Genomic DNA, 18,026 nt, shown 5'->3' on the forward strand with positions numbered 1-18,026 from the left:
CTGTCGCCTCTTACTAAGCTCTTGTGCCTAACTGTCACTTCACTCGAATTTCCCAGTCTCCTTGTCCGTAGGCAATAAGCCAGTTTTTACTTTGTTGCATTCAACAATTAAAGTTTTTTACAATTCCCGAAGGCCTCCTAAAAGAAATATTTCCCTCCGGCCCCGGGATTCGAACCTAGACTAGTGGGCATCTCTGTCTGACTAGTCGCTTAGCAACCACCATTTTTGGCCCCGGACATGTTCCGTAGTACGGCCCACGTCCTCTCAGTAACGTGACCCCGCCCAACCCGGAAACGCTGTACCTCCATTGAAATAGCCTCGGCGCCCGCTGTATCAGCGCGGGGCGGCTACATGAGAGGCATGTAGGTATTCAGCTACGTTCCTTCCTGGCATACTGCAAGTACTCTACTGCTAAAATTAGGAATGACGCTGTCCCTCGTGTCATTTTTTCAGCGCGAAGGCGCCGCAAGGGCATCTCACGAACCTTTTTTCCTCCCCTTATTTTGTCAATATACAGAATATGTCCCTACCAGAGGCCCTCTCCCACCCCACCCCGTGAAGCCTGGAGACCCTAAAAACTAGAGTGAGTTGGACCACCTTCAGGTCTCTTTCAGTGTGTTTTTATGTTTGTGAGTCTTGTCTGTTATTGATGACAAATAAGGATATCTGTTTTCACATCGTTATTCGCTCACTATATTGCAAGTGAGTACTACTGAGTCACGCACAATTGAATTGATTGAGTGCATGAGACCTATATGTATAACGATATACCAACCACTATGCACACCACTTATTGATAGGTGTGCTAATGGATCCGGTTGAGTCACGCACCTATTAAGGCTGAGTGTGACAGTCTACCAAGATATTTTCTTTCACCGTGCACTGTATTTCCAGACAGATGCACACATAATGTCTGATAGGTGAATGTAGTTGAGTCACGCACCTACCATTTGTGGAACGTACGAGGCAATAATATTATATTGATCACTCTGCACCCCACTACCTGACAGGTCGGCCGGCATGATTCGTGCCCACTCACGCCATGGGTAATATGTTTCACCTTTGTGCACATTGAGCACGCTGTGAGATCTGAATGGGTTTGGCACAGTAAAAAAAGACACATGAGAGACAGCACTGCACGACGTTACAGGCTTGTAACTATTGTTCCATTCTTCTTTCGCAGGTCTTTTATTTTTATTTTTCTCTCACCAAAACTTTTTTTGAGAGATTGTTCTACTGCACATTTTGCCAGTAGTTCAAAAGGAACTTAGGACTGGCAGAGCGTTAGTGTACTCTGACCACCCATTTTCCTTGGTCCTGAAGAAAACCCGGCAAGTTCCGTTTGCGGGTTGAAACATGTAGACCTTCAACACAGATACACATGGTCATAACAAACTGTAACTGTATCTCCCACACATTTTAATATTGTCCAGTAGTCTAGAAATAAACTTTATTCACTATAGTCATACCAGGACAATTTTTAACCCTTTTTTTTGCACCTTTCACACACAATAACCTGCTCCACTGTAATTCAGGTGTCGTAGCACACCCTGACGGCATTCGGCTTTCAGGGTGGACCCCGATGATGAAGCATGTCACCAACCAGGTTGGTGAGTGAAGGGTTTATTATAATCCAACAAAGGACTTGCTTCTCATCCGATCGTCCCACCCAGAACGCTCCTTGAGCTCTTCCAGGTGATACTCCTCTTATGTTTATTGACTGTTTTATGGTCACCATAAGGGACGTTTGCTGATGGACTCTGGTGATAGACCACTCACTTCTGTTTGATGCTGCTGACTTTATAGTGTCACCCTTACTTGTGCTGCTTGGCTCACACTCACTTGTGTTACTGTGTTCTGTCTGTAGTACCAGTGTCAGCTCATGATGCCCTCACCCCTGCTGTTACCCTCACCTGCGTCACCCTCATTGGAGCCCCCTCACTGGTGCGGATTGTGTCACCCGTCTCGCACTACACTGCCCTGCATTGAGATTGTCACCCCACTTGTGAATCTCTCATGGAAGTCTCCCCACTTATAACACTGTTGTGCTGGAAATGTCACCCTCACTTGTGTAATCCTCACTCATGTAATACTCTCCTACGTCACCCACTTGGCTTGTGTCTTGTCACACTCACCTGTGTAACCCTCACCTGCGTCTCCCAATGGTGTTGCACATTGTTGTGTTCCATGAGCACCCCAAAGTGCCTTGTGCCCCCTCAATTATGTTACACTCTCTTGCGCTGTTTGTATCATCTCGTGTAACCAAATAGAGCTGGTGCCACAGCAAGGGAATCCCCAGCAGTGTCCTAAGTGCCAACAGCTCAGAGGGGCAGATTGCCATCAGACCAGTAAAATATGGCTGTGCCAATTAAGACTGCATGAGGGGGGATAGTCCAAGGTGGGAGCGTTTTGTACACCTTAGGCAAGGCTATAGATTGTCTCAATGAGCTCATATTTTTCTCCCTGGATGAGTTACTAATGTGAGATTGGACGGCACTGCCAACTCACTTCAAATGCTGCACATTTTCTCAATAAATATGCAGCAGACAGATTATTTTGGTGTAGATGACACTTTGGCATGAGTTTAGTCCTGTTAGTTTGTGGGGGATTGTGGTTAATTACTGTTTTTCTCATACCCTACACTCCTGGCTGAAGGCATTTCAGCCATTTCCAAGACTTAAAATCGAGGGCAGGGGCGCGCTTTATCCTTCACCGCTGCCCCTCTTGGAACATCCTACCCCAATCCCTGCACCAAACGAGGACCTCTTTATCCTTCAGAAAATCTTTCAATACTGTGCTTTTAAATAATCCATTGGTGTGTCCCTGTGGTACCAATTCGGGTGTGGTTCTTGGTTAGCACCAAGGTGCTGGTGAGAGTACTATGCACTTTATGAAACATCCACCTCCTTTTACCATCCTTCCTACCTACCTCTTACTTCCTCCTCATCCCACTTTCCTCATCCCTCTTCCTTCTAATTCCTCCTCCTCTTCATCCTCTGACAGTACTCATTTAATCAACATCCCAAGTGAGGATAAATCAACCCCACATGATTGAAATGAGTTGGCTGCAGATTGCACAAAGCTCTCTGCAACAGGTGCCTTAAACCAGGGATGCATTTTACTGAAATTCACAACATGCAGTTTAGACTAATCGCTACCGCAATTGCAATATACTCCGGACACTTTTTATTGGATTGTAAACATGAAACCTGCAGGGCACAGGGTAGCATCTCTGTAGTGAGCTTGTTAACTGACGGAGCTATAATATTAGGACGGACGTTTGTCATCACAGTCCAAACAGATCTTTACAGCAGATTCATTCACCTGGCACAGTTACACCACAGAGAGGACAAACCTGTGCTTCTGAACTGCCTGATTGGGCTGGGAAAGGGACTGCACCAACCATGGTTTGACGACGATTGTCGGAAGGTAAAGGCCGCTATTAGGCGGCACAAAAGATGCCTCAGAGGTAGTTATAATGATGTATATTCTCTTGAACTTAAGAAATTAAGGATAAAATATAAATCAACTCTGAGAAAAAAAAGATCCTATAAAGACAAATGCTGAGCGAATTTATTAGAGGCGATTGAAGACAAAAACGTCAAAAGTTTTTGGAAAATGGTACAAGAATATACGGGGAAAGTTGTAGGGACATTGCAGTGCTCTGTCTCGGAAGATAAGTGGGTAGCCTATCTTGAGGAAATCTATGGCACATGGCCAAGGAGAGGGGAAATATGATTCAATAACTGGCCAGGGGTTAGGGAAGATGTGAAATTGCATTTCTCCTCAAGCCATATTAAAAGCATAATATCTGGGTTAAATTTAACACTAGCTGCAGGACCAGATAATGTACCAGCAGTAGTTATAAAAACGAATTCAGACTGGTGGGCCGAGTTTCTCAAATATGTTCCAGAGGATAGTGAGTACAGGAACTTTGCCAGATAGTTGGAAAGGGGCGATCGTCAGGCCAATTCATAAAAAAAGGCGATGTAAACTGCCCTAAAAACTACCGCCTAATAAATCTCCTGGACATAGGCTAAAAAGTATTCTCCAAGGTAATCCTGGGCTTGTTAAAGGAGTGGGCATATGATAATCAGATAGTACCCCCAGAACATGGTGGGTTCAAAGAAGGAAATTTGACGGCGGACCACTGTTTTGCCCTCTGGTCTATCGCTCAGAAGTCTATGGAACAGAGGGGTAATTTATTCTTCTGTTTTGTGGAAATCTGCGCGGTATTTGATCTTGTGGACAGGGAGCAGCTGTGGTCAACCATGGTAGGATATAAAATACAGGACGACCTTCTGGCCCCGATATAGGCCTTACACTGAAAACTGGGCCCAAATAATTTTGGATGAGGAGGGAGGTCTGTCTGGGGAGATCCAGATTGGAAATGGTTTGAGGCAAGGGTGTGTGCTTGCCCCTTTACTTTTTTCCCTGTCCATAGCCGATCTACCTCGAAGATTAAGAGAGGTTAGAGGGGATAGCCCGAAATTGGGAGGAAATCATGTATCCTGCCTACTATATGCAGACAACCTGGTGAATATGGACCAGATGGAGATAGGTCTTCAGAGAAAATTAAACATGTTTAAAGAACATGGTTTGGTAAAAAAATTAGTAGTGAATATGGAGAAGACCAAAATTTTAAGTTTCGGGAGGAGGAAAACGAAGTTCTCTTGATATCTTGGTACAGAACTTCGAGAGGGTAAATGATTACAGATATTTAGGAATGTGATTCACAAATAATTTAAAATGGTACACCCATTTGGAATCCTTAAAAATGAGGGCAGCGGCCTCTGTGAAGGGCCTAAAAAGATTTAACAGTATTTACGGAGAAATGTCGGATAGGCCGGTTATAAAGGCCTACCTAGCAATGGTCCCTCCACAATTCTTGTATGGGGCAGAAGCACATTACTTAAGTGGCAAAATCTGTTGGGATAAAGAAGAGGGAAAAACGCTAAAAAGCTGGTTTTTGTTGCCAAAATCATCTATGATACAAGCAGTAAGATTAGAGTTGGGAATTACCTCTTTGACCTTAACAGCCTGTATGGCCCTAATACGTTTTTTGCAGCGTTTAGGGGCAGAGGAGTGCCATAAAATTTCCCAGTGGTGTAAAGCTGAAATTGCCATTAGTGAGCTGTCTTGGGCAAAAGAGACAAGAGCCTCACTAAGGGGAGCGTATGGAGAGTTAGGTTTAGCGCTATGCCCGCAGCTAGGTCACCCACAAATAGACAAGAACGAACTTCGGTCACTGGGCCTTGATACATCCCGTATAGATGATCAGGAGTATCTTTTGCAAAAAAGCAAGTGTCCCACATGATCTCGGCTTAGAAAATGGACCAACAATATCCTTATGTAGATAGGTTACCCAGCTACCATTTAAGACGTGAGGTGTTAAAAGTGCGAATTGGGATAAATCCGTGTTACGCAAATAATGGGGCCAAAAACGACATGATAGAATATATTGGGAATTGCACATGCACTTTAGGTACCCGCTGCGAAATTTCACATGTTCAATTTGACTGTATGAAATTTTTAGATATACGAAAGGAGATCTTATGTCCAATATTAAAAAAATATAGGATTATGAATAGGGAGCAAGCTGTCAACCTTCTGATGGGTTTGATGAACCTAGACATAGCCTGTGCCATGGGGAAATGTATGTGTAAAGTTAAAGTGTTCCTTAAACGTACAGAGTAATTAACGTATGTGTCCCCTGAAGATAATAGGAGATTGCGTATTAGAAGGATAACCGTTAACAAACTTAATCGAAGTATTGGACTTATAGGGGAAAAAAATTGGTTTTATTAATTTCAGAACTATATGTATTTTTTATATTTATGGTAATGTGTCATTTGAGGTGTGACTAACATGTGCTATAACTTTTAGAAATTAATTTGCTTATGCTTTAAATAGAAGGAATATATGTAATGTGTATACTTTTATGGTTGTAACAAACTAAATAAAGTTTTTATTGATGTATTGACTGCACCAACCCTGCTAGCCTCTCGGAGGTCTGACCAGTCAGGCATGTTTACAGTTAGGCTGCTGCCAAAAGGGAGGTAGGGCTAGGTTGGAGTCCGTCCAACAGGCATGCCCAACACCGAACGGACTCTGTACCTGACCGTCTGGAAGGAATGGAGCAAATGACCTCTTGACCCCATCGTGACATTCCGCATTGGACTAGCTGAAACATGTGGCCTATGGTTGAGGACCAATGTGTTTGTTTCTTGCAGAGCCCGTATGAACGATGTAGACATTGTACAATCCTTTAATTACCCGCTCTCATTGGCTCACTGCTGGACTAGGTCTTGGGTCCACCCTCTAGCTGCCCGCATGGACCATGTATTGTTTCTATCTAAAGGTCACAGAAGCGACAACAGCCTATACCCTGCATAACCCACCCTTTCTCCCAAAGCATTAGGAAGCAAAGCAGCCCCTATAGTGTCAGACTATTGAGAGGCCAGTCCAACGTAGACTGCCAAGTTAATCAGCAAGGTAAATAAAAAATCATGCCCCGACTTAAAGCAGCGATTGCTAGTGTGACAGCAGCAAGCAGACTAAACGGGGCAAGAGAAAGTTAGAAAAAAACCGTTCCATTTGCTGCTACAATGGGAATGGAGTCCTTGGACTGAAATGAAACAAGTATTGGCAAAGCCACTAGATCTGGTTTTGATATGAAATTCCAGCATTGTAAGCTCCTGCTAGTGCCATCTTGTGGGTCTTGCTCTAAAGTGCAGACACAGCTGCACTCAAGCAGCTCCATGTAAGCACTGAATGTAGGCAGAAGATGACATCCAATAGCATTAGTTGAGCCACATAACATTGTCCAAGCCAAGACTTTCAAAACCCACACCCAAAAAGAAGTCTATGGATGAGAGGGAGACTGTTTGCAGTCGGTAGACTTGGAGGGCCATCTCATCAAATGGATTACCTTTAACTGCTCTTGGATTCAGACTCCTACTTGTAGCAAAACTGATATGCAATAAAATCATTGTTAGAACAGTGTTCCGGTTAGCCTCCCTTCAGGATCTCTATGTACAGGCCAGACCCGCATGCACTCAAGACTTCCCAGGGCTTGCACACACACTTGAACCACATGTCATGCCACGGAAGACATGCAACAGCATTATTCACATCCTTACAGTTACTTACTAACTCACCGCCAGGGGGAGGGAGCATGAGAGTCAGGTAAGCACCAACGTAAACCTCTCAGCGCTCAAAAGGTAATCACTAGTGCAGTACAAACCTTGTGGATGTAGCAGAGCAAAGGTATCCTATAGTTTATAGTGCTGAAACTTTGATTCACAGGGAATTCAGAATTTATCAGGAACTTCTCATTGCACAAGGAGGGCAGGCTTTGCTAGCGGGGTTAATTTCTCTGCTCGGGCCTATTATTGTGTAGCTTTTGAATTTACAATTCTAAACCGGACATTGCTGAAGCTTCAAGCATGCAAGAGGTATTAAGGCATGGGCAGTAGCTCAAAGCATCCTTTCTTCTAGGCCACCCCCAGGGAAAGTGATTTTTCATAAGTTTCTTAAGCTCCGACTGTCGCTCTGTCCACTTCTTATCAATGTTTGAATGCCCTGGGCAAGACATTACTGTGATTTTTGAGTTAAAAGTTTAATGTACAATTCAATATGTGGGCTGATTTTGCCGATTTTGATTATAAAATTTAGATTTTGAATGGGAAAGAATTCCATAGGATCACACAAGTACACCTAAATAATCAAAATGTCTTTATTCAGGATCCTTAAAAATATATGTCTTAAAGGGGATTGAAGACACCCAACAACTTCTAAGGCAAGCTAATCATTCTCTAAGCCATTGTAACTAAAAGTTTTTATAAAAAACATGTTTTAATACATTTTTTTCCAACACATAACAAACCAATGTTTACAAGATGATAAGCTATGGCAGGCTTAACTCCGAGATAGGAGAGCAGTATCCCGTTAGCAGATTAGTGTTTAAGTTAGTAGCAGTAACAGCATCAAGATGTCCATGAAAAGAAATGCACCAGAATAGAAAGAGCTGCCAAGAGATTAGCTGCAGAAAATTAGCCAATAAAAATAGAGCACACAAATTGTGAGCTGCAAAAAAAAAAAAATAGCAGCTAAAATATTGAGCCACCAAAAACAGAACCGGCAAAAACAGTTGCCAAAAAGTGAGCTTACCAATATTGAGCTACTAAATAGTGGCTGCATAAAAGAGCTGAGCCACCAAAAACAGAGCCAGCAAAAATAGGAGGGGTGAGAGCAGAGAACCGTGCCAAAGATGCCAGGTCTAACAGCCGAAGATTAAACCCTCCCAAGTCCACCCCCCCCCTACCCCCCCGGAAAAAAAAAAAATCAAGCCATCACCGTTGGTAGTAGTATTGAAGGGGCATCACATCTGACTAACTGAGATAAGAAGGCAAGAACTATCATAATATACCCAACTAAAGAGTAGGTGGTGGAAGGGGTCTATGCCTCCCGATAGCTAAATCCTGCCTCCTTGCAGTAGCTTGTTTTGTAGCTTTTTGATTTACAGTTCCAATTCGGACATTGCAGAAGATTCAAGTATTCCAGAGATATTCAGGCATGGGAGGTTGCTTAAGGCATCCTGCCTTCTAGGCTACCCCCAGGGAAAGTGATCTCTTACTAGTTTCTTAACCTCTACCTCTCACTCTTGCACAGTCATCTTTTCAATTTTTTGGAACCCTGGGCAAGACGTTGCAGTAAATTACGAGTGACATTTTCTGAAAGTTCAATATACAGTTCAATTGCAGGCTTGAATTTGTAGATATTAAATACAAACTTCCATGAGATGACAACTACACATGAATCATACAAAAGTCCTTACACAGGATCCTTACGAATGCAATGTTTGAGCCATCAACCTACAGAGAAATATTTACTGCCTCCCTCCTCCCATAATCTGTTTAATAAATTAAATTGGACTCACCTGACCACAGCCTTTCCTTACTACTGATATGGACCGCAATACTCCGACTGTAGATACAGACGCACAACCGCAAACATGAAATCTAAAAGGAAAAAAGGATAATTTCTCCTTTTGAACTCAATGTAAAAGCATGGGGAAGTACTTTTAAAAATGGTTTACAATATATTAATATTTTTTTAAAGGAATGTATTTTTTTAAATAAATGTAAACTATTTAATATTTGTAGATTTGTTTCCAGAATGTTATTGCATTACTAAATATTTTTTTAATAACAAAGTTATATGCATATGTTTGATCTGTTTTAAAAAATGTTTCAATATATTTGTTCCCACATCTAAAAGTGTGTTTTTTATATACAGTTTATTTAAATATTAAATAGTTTTCACACCTCCCCAAGCTAAATATCTTTTTTCCATGTATATTTTATTAATAGAGTTAAAATTGATACTCTGGTATTGGAATGAATACCAGAGCATTAATATACTTTTTTACCCAAAACCACTGTTTCCTCACATCCCACACCAGAGGGTGGTTGTTACATGTACAATGGTATTTTTTTGGATTTGAAGTTATGTCATCATTAATATTTAAAATAAATACCCATGTATAGTAGTTTATACTGGAGTAATACACTCTCCAGCCAAAACATCCATTTCCCTCACATCCAGTGCCGGTGGGTGTTATACACACAAAAGTAATTATTCCTCATTTTTTTTTAAATAATGAAAATATAAAAATAAATGTAATACATTAATAGCCAGCAATTAAAATTACCTGAATGTAAATTCACGACTCCACCCAAAACACATCCCTTACCAGACGGTAGGTGTTACACCCTGTAGAGTTTCTTAAATCTAATAATACTAAAATATAATAAATGAATACCCAGGTATTAAAATGAAAACCGGAGTATTAAACTACCCCGACCCAAAACCCCTATTTCACCTAACATCCATTATATTTGAAATTATGTTTTAAAAAACAAAAACGTAATCAAAAACAAATTAAACATCAATCTTTAAAATGATTCCATCATAAAAGCTTACATATTAAACTAACGATTCAATCCCATGTTATGGCATGCATTATGTCCTCTGCATTTTAAAAAATGCACTGTAAAGTCATTATATTGTAATGCCCGAGTTGCAATGGTAGTTCCTAGTTTGGGAAGCAGAAATGCTGTACCACTTCTTGGGAAGCCTAGTTCTGATGAGGACAGTAGGCCAGCCCAAGACTGCTCTAATAAATCAGGGGATAAACCCAAGCAACAACAAAAAACAAGACAACGTGGAGGTAACTCCATCCCCAGAGTCCTCTGAGAGACTATGATTTTTGTGATTACACTAAAATAAAGGCTCCTGATAGTTAGTAGAGTCCTGATATTTGTTCTCAGTGTACATCTCAGGAATCATCCGACCAACAGTACGACAGAGCATGCTCTAATCACAAATAAGGAGTGTATGTGCAACTGAGAAGAGTCTACCCTCGTCTGAAGTGAAGATAAGGAAGGGAGATATGCTCCTTCCATTTAAAGCCCCTTTCCATAAAAAAAGTTGCAGCATTGATGGCTAGATATGCCAAGGATGATCAGAACCCTCCTTCTAAACAGGAGTTGGGTGGAGATTCTCCTCGACAGTGCAACAGAGGTCACCATAGTTCACCAGAATCTCCACTAATTACTGGTAACTAAAGCAACCGATGCCTTCATTACAGTTGAAATAGAGGACACCCATGTATTCCCACTGGACAGACTATTACTTGGAAATCCACATTTAGGGTGACATTCAACAGACCTTTAAAGCAATTTAGGTCAACTTGACTACTTATGATATTTTATTGGTGGGGGTCGATTGGCCCTCACCCACCTTACCATGCTATTTCTCTACTGCCTACCATTCAACCACAGTATCATATTAAATGGATGCTGAAGTACCCATTAAAGAAATCCTTTCCTAACTTGAGTACCAGTAAGTAACAGTGGATTATTCATTTGAGAGACACAGGGTTCTTTTTCCCAGTTCTGAAACTTGATCACTCCAGCCGTATAGTCTTAGAATATAGATATATGAATATTAATACTTGCACATTTGCAGTGCAAAATACCCATAGTACGATTCTGATTGATATCCGTAAGAAATAGAAAACCAAATTGGACATTTCCAATGTTTTTTTCAGTCACGATTTAGCTCCTGAGAGCTGTGCGCTGGTCATCCCGTAGCACCCTCAGTTTTTAGGAGGAGCTACGCCGTATTCCTGTGGTCTACAAGAACAGCCCAGGAGTCTTTATGGCACACATTGTGTTGATTTTCCATGAAACTGACCTTAATGCGCTTTACTATGTGGAGGATATCCATCTTACAGATGAGTTGAATCCCCAATTAGCAAGAGTGTATCACATAAGTTTGCGATTTGCTGAACTTAGTGACAAATTTAACGTAATTTTTTTTTCTAGCTTTTGTCTCCTTTTCTTTGGACATGAACTTAAAAATGAGAATTAAAGTCTTGCACCTCGTTTTCTGGAAAGAAAGTGCTCAATGGCAGCCTCCATGCACACTCAAAGAAATTGAAATATTATGGGATTTGTGAATTGTGGGAGGACATACATACCAGATTATGCACAATGCATTACAGCGCATTATGCCTGAATACCTCCTGATTTTCCCACGTCCTGTTGAACATCGGAACACATTGCATCACTCAGGTCTTTACAATCTTATTGACTTGAAACATATAGCCTACATACATGCGTTAACTTGGTCACCTGGGTATTATAGGGAGGAATTTAAGTTATATGCAACCTTTAATAAAGGTGAAGCAGTACCCATAGTATATAAATAGCATCTATATTACCCTGCAGAAATGCATTTTGCTTCTACTGAAAAACTTCTAACTGCTATACAAATGGCCATCCTGAAGGAACAGCGACTTGGTCAAGATAAACGCATTATTGTTGTTTAACCTATGCTAGCTTTTGAGGCCATCACAAAAGCAAATGTTCCTATACAAAGCTCCGTCATTCACAATGGGCTAGGTCCTTAACAGCCATGGATGTAGATTTTAGTCTTCGACCCTTCTTTGCAAACCCAAACTTTTGCCACCAATTCAGATTTTCTTTTTTTTTTTTTTTTTTAACCATAAACTGCTCGAAAAGAAAGCTCTATTCCTTGCTTTTGAAAATACAGATCCTGAATTCCTCACCCTAACTGTGTGTGATTAGTATTAATGTGTACTGTCTTCTAGATAAAATCATTTTATCTGGAAAAATATATGTTAAGGATTCCAAGGGTGGCAAAATAAATACAAAATGCTTTGGACTAAAGTCGCAGATCTAAAGGATAGGTTGCCGCAAACAAATGTTATACATAGATTGAGTTATCAACTTGTTGGAACACATGCTGTAGAGAACTCTGGCTGATTAAGTCAAATTTGCAGTTCCCACAACAAAAATGGCAGCAGTAACTGTCTCGAGAACTTGTATTGATAATGATATCGTATGGCCTTAATGCATTTAAAAATGGCACCGCTTTACCAAAGATCTTTCCTTCAAACAAATCCAATCACTTAAATGATCAAAGTGTTCCTTTGGAACTATTGCTGGTGTTGGTGAGCGTCCGATTATGAATGCAGACCACAGACAGGATTGAATTATAGCAGCACACTAAAGTGTTGCTTACACTCATGCTGGAGTGGCTGCCACCATTCCGCTCTTACAGCAACACTATGGGTGACAAGGTTCATACCAACATACCAGAAAATGTATTAACGCATGACATTATCAACAAATTTAAAGTTCCACTGTATCTCATCCACCACAGACTTTTATTTATAACCAGCCTTTTGGCTGCTTTTACTTAGATCATTGTGGACAAATTATTTCATATACTGCGGTCAAATATATTTTGGTTGCAGTGTATTCTTGCTATAGATTGCTTTTGGGTTTGGCCACATGGCTCAACTGACGTTTGAGCGGTTATTAAAGACTTGTACATTTTTATTGGTACATATGCCTAATGCACATTTCATTCGGACCAAGTTCCGGCATTTGCTTTCAAAGCGTACTAGTGTGCAAGTGTATTTTTCTTCTCCATATAGACCAGAGGGTAATTCTGTTGTGGAGAGAATAAATAATGACTTAAAGCAGTACTTAATGGCAAGAACATTAGGTACAGGACGTGGTTGGTTGAACCATCTTTATGGGGTTCAACAATCTTTAAATAAACTCTCTAAAGGATCTCTGGATGAGCGGGCCTCATATGCCTTACTTTTTGGCATCAAGATGCATGTTACAGACCTGGATGGTCCAGACGTTGTGGCATCTGCCACAATCTTTGACTTCGAGAAGTATTGTGCTGTCTCACAGGACCTACAAAAGTTGTAGGACACTTGATCTTGCAAATGCTTGCTGGAGTCTCTTCCAGTGCTGCAGATGTAATTTCCATTTTCCTGCTGGCTCCAAAGATTGTAGATCAAGTTCGAAAGAAGGTAATGACCAAAAATGAATTCGGCCAAACGTACCATGCTACTGTTCCAGGTCTTGGTGTCCAAGGAACACGAACAATGAGTCTGATACCACTTCTGGGATACAAAGACATACTCCCACTATTGAACATGTCAAACAACTCCATGTGGCGGATTCTTTATAGTATGACACTAAATAGTCATACTTTTACACAAGACTAAGTCTTTCAATTGTGGCCCGTAAGCACCACTGTTGCAGATACTCCCGGGCTGGAGTGGGAGGCCGAGACCACCGCTGACCATTTTCCTAACATGCTGCCCGTTTCTTCTATCTAGTCTTCTACAATGGATGTCTGTTAAAATGAGCCACAATTTGCAAACCCTTCAGAGCTGGATTTTTCTAGTCCTACTGTTAAGTCACAGCCTCCTATTTTTTAGCTAAGTACCTCTGGGTATTATATAGATCGAAATAATTCTTCTTTGGACGGGTCTTCTGTTTGGTACATGCCTCCTGCATGGATTTGTGTTATATTTCTTGGTTAAAATGCACTTATCTAGTCCCCCCCTTGAATATCTGTCAGGATCATACTTACCTTGGTTTTATTGTCTCTCTGGATTGGATTTGTGCCTTTTTTTCCTACTTAATTATGGCCATTATTTCCCAGGCCGACTGGGTGCTGCCCCACCCCCATTCATCATGGCATAAAATAAAAAAGGGACTTGTCCCTAGTTAACATTTTAGCCATTCCAGTGACTGATGGAATTGTTTGGGTTAAAGTTTCTTTTGATGTATTTGGTCTTACGAAGATCTGCGGATAACATGTGTTCAGAGTTTGAGTTATGTAATAGAACCAGGGTTGCATTCAGAGGATTGGGATGTTGATACTCTAATTCAGAAAGCATAGCATTTTGAGTATTATACAGTTTTAGAATCAGAAGACCTGTACCATAATTCTGCCAAATATGCAGAGATGTTCTGCTACTATAATTATGGACACTTTGTGGACAGCACCCCCATTTTAATTATACACAATGGGACCATTGTCCAACTCCCCCCTTATCCCAAAAAGATAAAACATAATCCAAGGATATGACCCTTTAGACCCCATGTAATTTTACAATAACCCCACCACCACATAGGAAGTACATGATTACTCAAACTAAATGTATATATAGCACTACGTTTGTTAATCAGTTTGTCCTGAAAGGTTAGGATTACTGGAAGGGCAATTCCTTTGAAATCTATTTGGGATATGAAGTCCTGACAGGTTCACGGCATGGAAACCTTATGTTGAGTCGGTTTAATTCCCACACAAATGATTTCCCTAAATGAAAAAATCCAACAGACTACTTGTCTGGGGTTGGCAAAAATTAAAGAAATTGACAACCAGACTATGCTTTCAGTGACCTTCTTTAATAATTATTAGAGTTTAGCAAATTATACTGAAGAACAATTGAACAACATGGTGCAAAATGGTACCTTTATTTCCTCAGTTTAAAGTATGGGCAGGTGGTTGCTAGGGCCAGTGGACACGTGGTTGTCATGCCTTTTTTTGTATTTCACACACTGGTTTAAATCAAGCAGACCTGATCCTCAATATCCCCAGTCCGAACATTCTAGTGTTATTACCACCTATTCGGTGGGTAAATTGTCTCAACAACAGGTAAAACATTGAATTCAGCAGTGATGCAACATCTTTCTGTCCTGTCTGAGAACATGAATTTATCAGATTCTCTTTTATGTCCTAAATACCCACATTCTAAAAGCTTTATTTGTTACTTTTATTAAAATGTGGAAATTATCACAAAAGGAAGCTGCTGCATGTTTAAGCCAAATTGACCAGGATATTTTGGAGAAACTACTAGCTGTTGTCGATAATATAAAAACGTTTTAATCTTGTATTTACTATTTTACCAACATTGTGTTGTCTATTATTGATATTTTGCACAGGGACATGTCAACCTTCTATCATGGGCAAAGTCCGCTTAGATCTACTAAGCAGTTTAGCCACATGCGTCAAACACTTAATGGGGGAGGTCCATGGCATTACTTGAATTGTACCAATTTGTTTTCACCTTAACACACAAACTAATAGCCATGAACGACACAACATACACAACGTTGCATTTAGAAAAAAGCAAACTCCCATTTACTATAGCGGAGAAGCCTTTAGTGATGTGGGTACTACATTGTGTAATTTCACTCAACATTTCAATTCACCACTTGAATGAAACATTTCACCACAGGTAGATACGAACCCCTTGGGAGCAACTTCATACACGATTTTCTTTTTTTTTTTTAAGTTCGAATAATTTTATTGACAAGGTGACCATACAAAGTATATACTATACATCATTACAATATTGCATTCCCATTTTGTTGCTTAGGAAATGAAGCAATTGGACGAATAATACAGAATTAAAACATAAAAGAACACAGAAGAAAAGAGAATGTACATTCAATTTAAACATATATGCATTTAAGAAATATGGAAGAAACATATGGAACTACTAGGGCAGTCAGGGTGGTTTGGGAATCTCCTGCTGAGACTGTTTTGGTAAAGAACATCTCTTGGCACTATCATCAATAAATGTTGTGATAGGTGACCACAATTCAGGTCTGGATTGATTGAGATGGAGGAGGAGACACACTGAGGTTCCGCTGGCACCTTAGAGCGGGTGGGGGGCAGAGTTAAAGGGGGGAGGGGCAGGTTCAGGGGGGAGGGGAGGGTAAGGCGAAGTTTAGCAGTTTGAGCGGGTGAAGGTTGTTGGACGACAATACAGAAGAATATTCACTGATCCCACTAGGAACTATGCGTGGGGACAAGGTATGATGAGCTGGAAAGTGGCATTGCCATATCAAGGTCACCCGGATGCTACGGAGACAAACTATATATCCTTGCACGAGTTCTCATTTCCGTTGCGCCGCTCGACCTCCGGGGTGTGAGCTAAATGGCTGTGTAGTACAAGTACGGAAAGCTAATGGATTTACCGGGCACCGGGGGGATAGATGCTAATGCATTGTTTGTACCACCTAATTTGCTGCAATAAAAATATATTGACAAAAAAAAAATAGGTGACCACAATTCAGCACGTTTTTTAGATATTGGAGGTGGGTATACAAAGGCAGTGTGCTACCTATTATTATGGCAAACAGTGTACCACCAAGCTCGGTATGAAATCTTCAAGAATTCTTTCCAATTGACAGTAATTTGTTGAAAGGCAATCGCTAACAATAAATCAATAATCTTGACATTAAATGAAACCCCGTCCCAGATAGAAGAGAGACTACCCAGGAAGATATGAATAACAGAAAAAAGGAAATGTAGTATCATAAATCAAGTTAACTTGTGACCATACTTGCTTCCAAAAAGTTTGTACTTGTGGGCAAATGAATAACATATGAAATAGATCAGCATTGGGGTACAGCAAGTCCAACATGAGTCCGAAGTGGCTGAGAAACACTTACCTAGAGAAACTGGTATGAATAAAAGTCTATTATAAACAAAAGATAATGTTTGTGTAGTATTTGCTGCTCAAGAGGCCTTACGTATTTTGGACCAGATGCCTTTCCAAATTGAGAGTGGCCAGCATACTGGAAAGTCTTTTTACCAAGCCTCTTCAATTTTCGTTTTCTGTCTATCAGTCTCAATGCCTTGTGAGGGTTTGTAAATAGTAGAGGCTTTAGGTTTGGTCATTAACAGGGCATGGAGTCGTGAAGATGGTTCTGAATTATTGAAGGTGGCTGGCGTGTCAGAGAGACGGGAATAATCTTCCACTACAGCTTGTTTAAGTATTTTGTATTTATGAATGAAGGAAGTCGGCAAGTTGAATGTGTGCATGAGCGTAACAAAAGGCAACAATTCTGAGTCTGAAATTAATTGGTAAATCCATATAAACCCCTGTCTCTCCAAGTCCTCCAATAAAAGGGTCTATTATGGATCAATAAATCTTTATGCCAAATTGTGGCGCTCAAAAAGGAATCCTTAGAATCAGGAGTAGAGTGGGAAAGTAAATAGAATAATTTGGAAGTATGAGTCTGTACAGGAGTGGAAATGGATTGCGGCTTACGCGAAAAAGAAAGATATTCACAAAATGAGTAAGGAGACAAACAGGCATTCAAGTCCAGAGGGCATTCATCTGGTGAGTCAAGCAACCACAGAGAAGCCTGATGCAATAAGAAAGCTTTGTGATTAACCTGGAAATCTGGGACGTTAACTCCACCCTCTGTTTTAGGACGGATTAGTTTTAATAAAGACATTCAAGATTTCTTATTATTCCATAAGAAAGAAGATAAAATAGTTAATTTTTTTTATTAATTTGTAAGTGATTGGGATATTCGAGAAAGTGTATAATACTATGGGTGATAACATCTTTATAGTGTTAGCAGCCCCACCAAGGCAAATAAAGGGGATGCCACTTAGCAGTCAGTTCTGTAATCTTTTGAAGGCATTTATTCATACATAATGTTACCGTTTCTGAAATTGAAGGTGTAAAAAGTAAACCTAAATATTTAATATGATTTGGACTCATTTAATTTGTATCCAGAAATAAGGGAATAAGAGTTCACCCCCACTAACAAAGCTGGAATTGATTCTTCTGGCTTGGACAAAAAAAGTAGAATATA

At 40.4% G+C, this 18,026-nt stretch overlaps 1 long non-coding RNA gene across 2 annotated transcripts in view; it reads right to left on the reverse strand.

Moving 5' to 3' along the window:
- Positions 1 to 8,941: 8,941 nt before the first annotated feature.
- The window catches only part of LOC144766704 (uncharacterized), an 82,929-nt gene continuing 73,844 nt past the window's right edge, over positions 8,942 to 18,026 (reverse strand). For both annotated transcript variants that reach the window (XR_013597889.1, XR_013597888.1), the window contains exon 4: positions 8,942 to 9,023. This is a non-coding gene — a long non-coding RNA (uncharacterized LOC144766704). The remainder of the gene's footprint in view (positions 9,024 to 18,026) is intronic.

Source organism: Lissotriton helveticus, chromosome 7, assembly GCF_964261635.1.
Source record: "Lissotriton helveticus chromosome 7, aLisHel1.1, whole genome shotgun sequence".
Taxonomy (NCBI): Eukaryota; Metazoa; Chordata; class Amphibia; order Caudata; family Salamandridae; genus Lissotriton; species Lissotriton helveticus.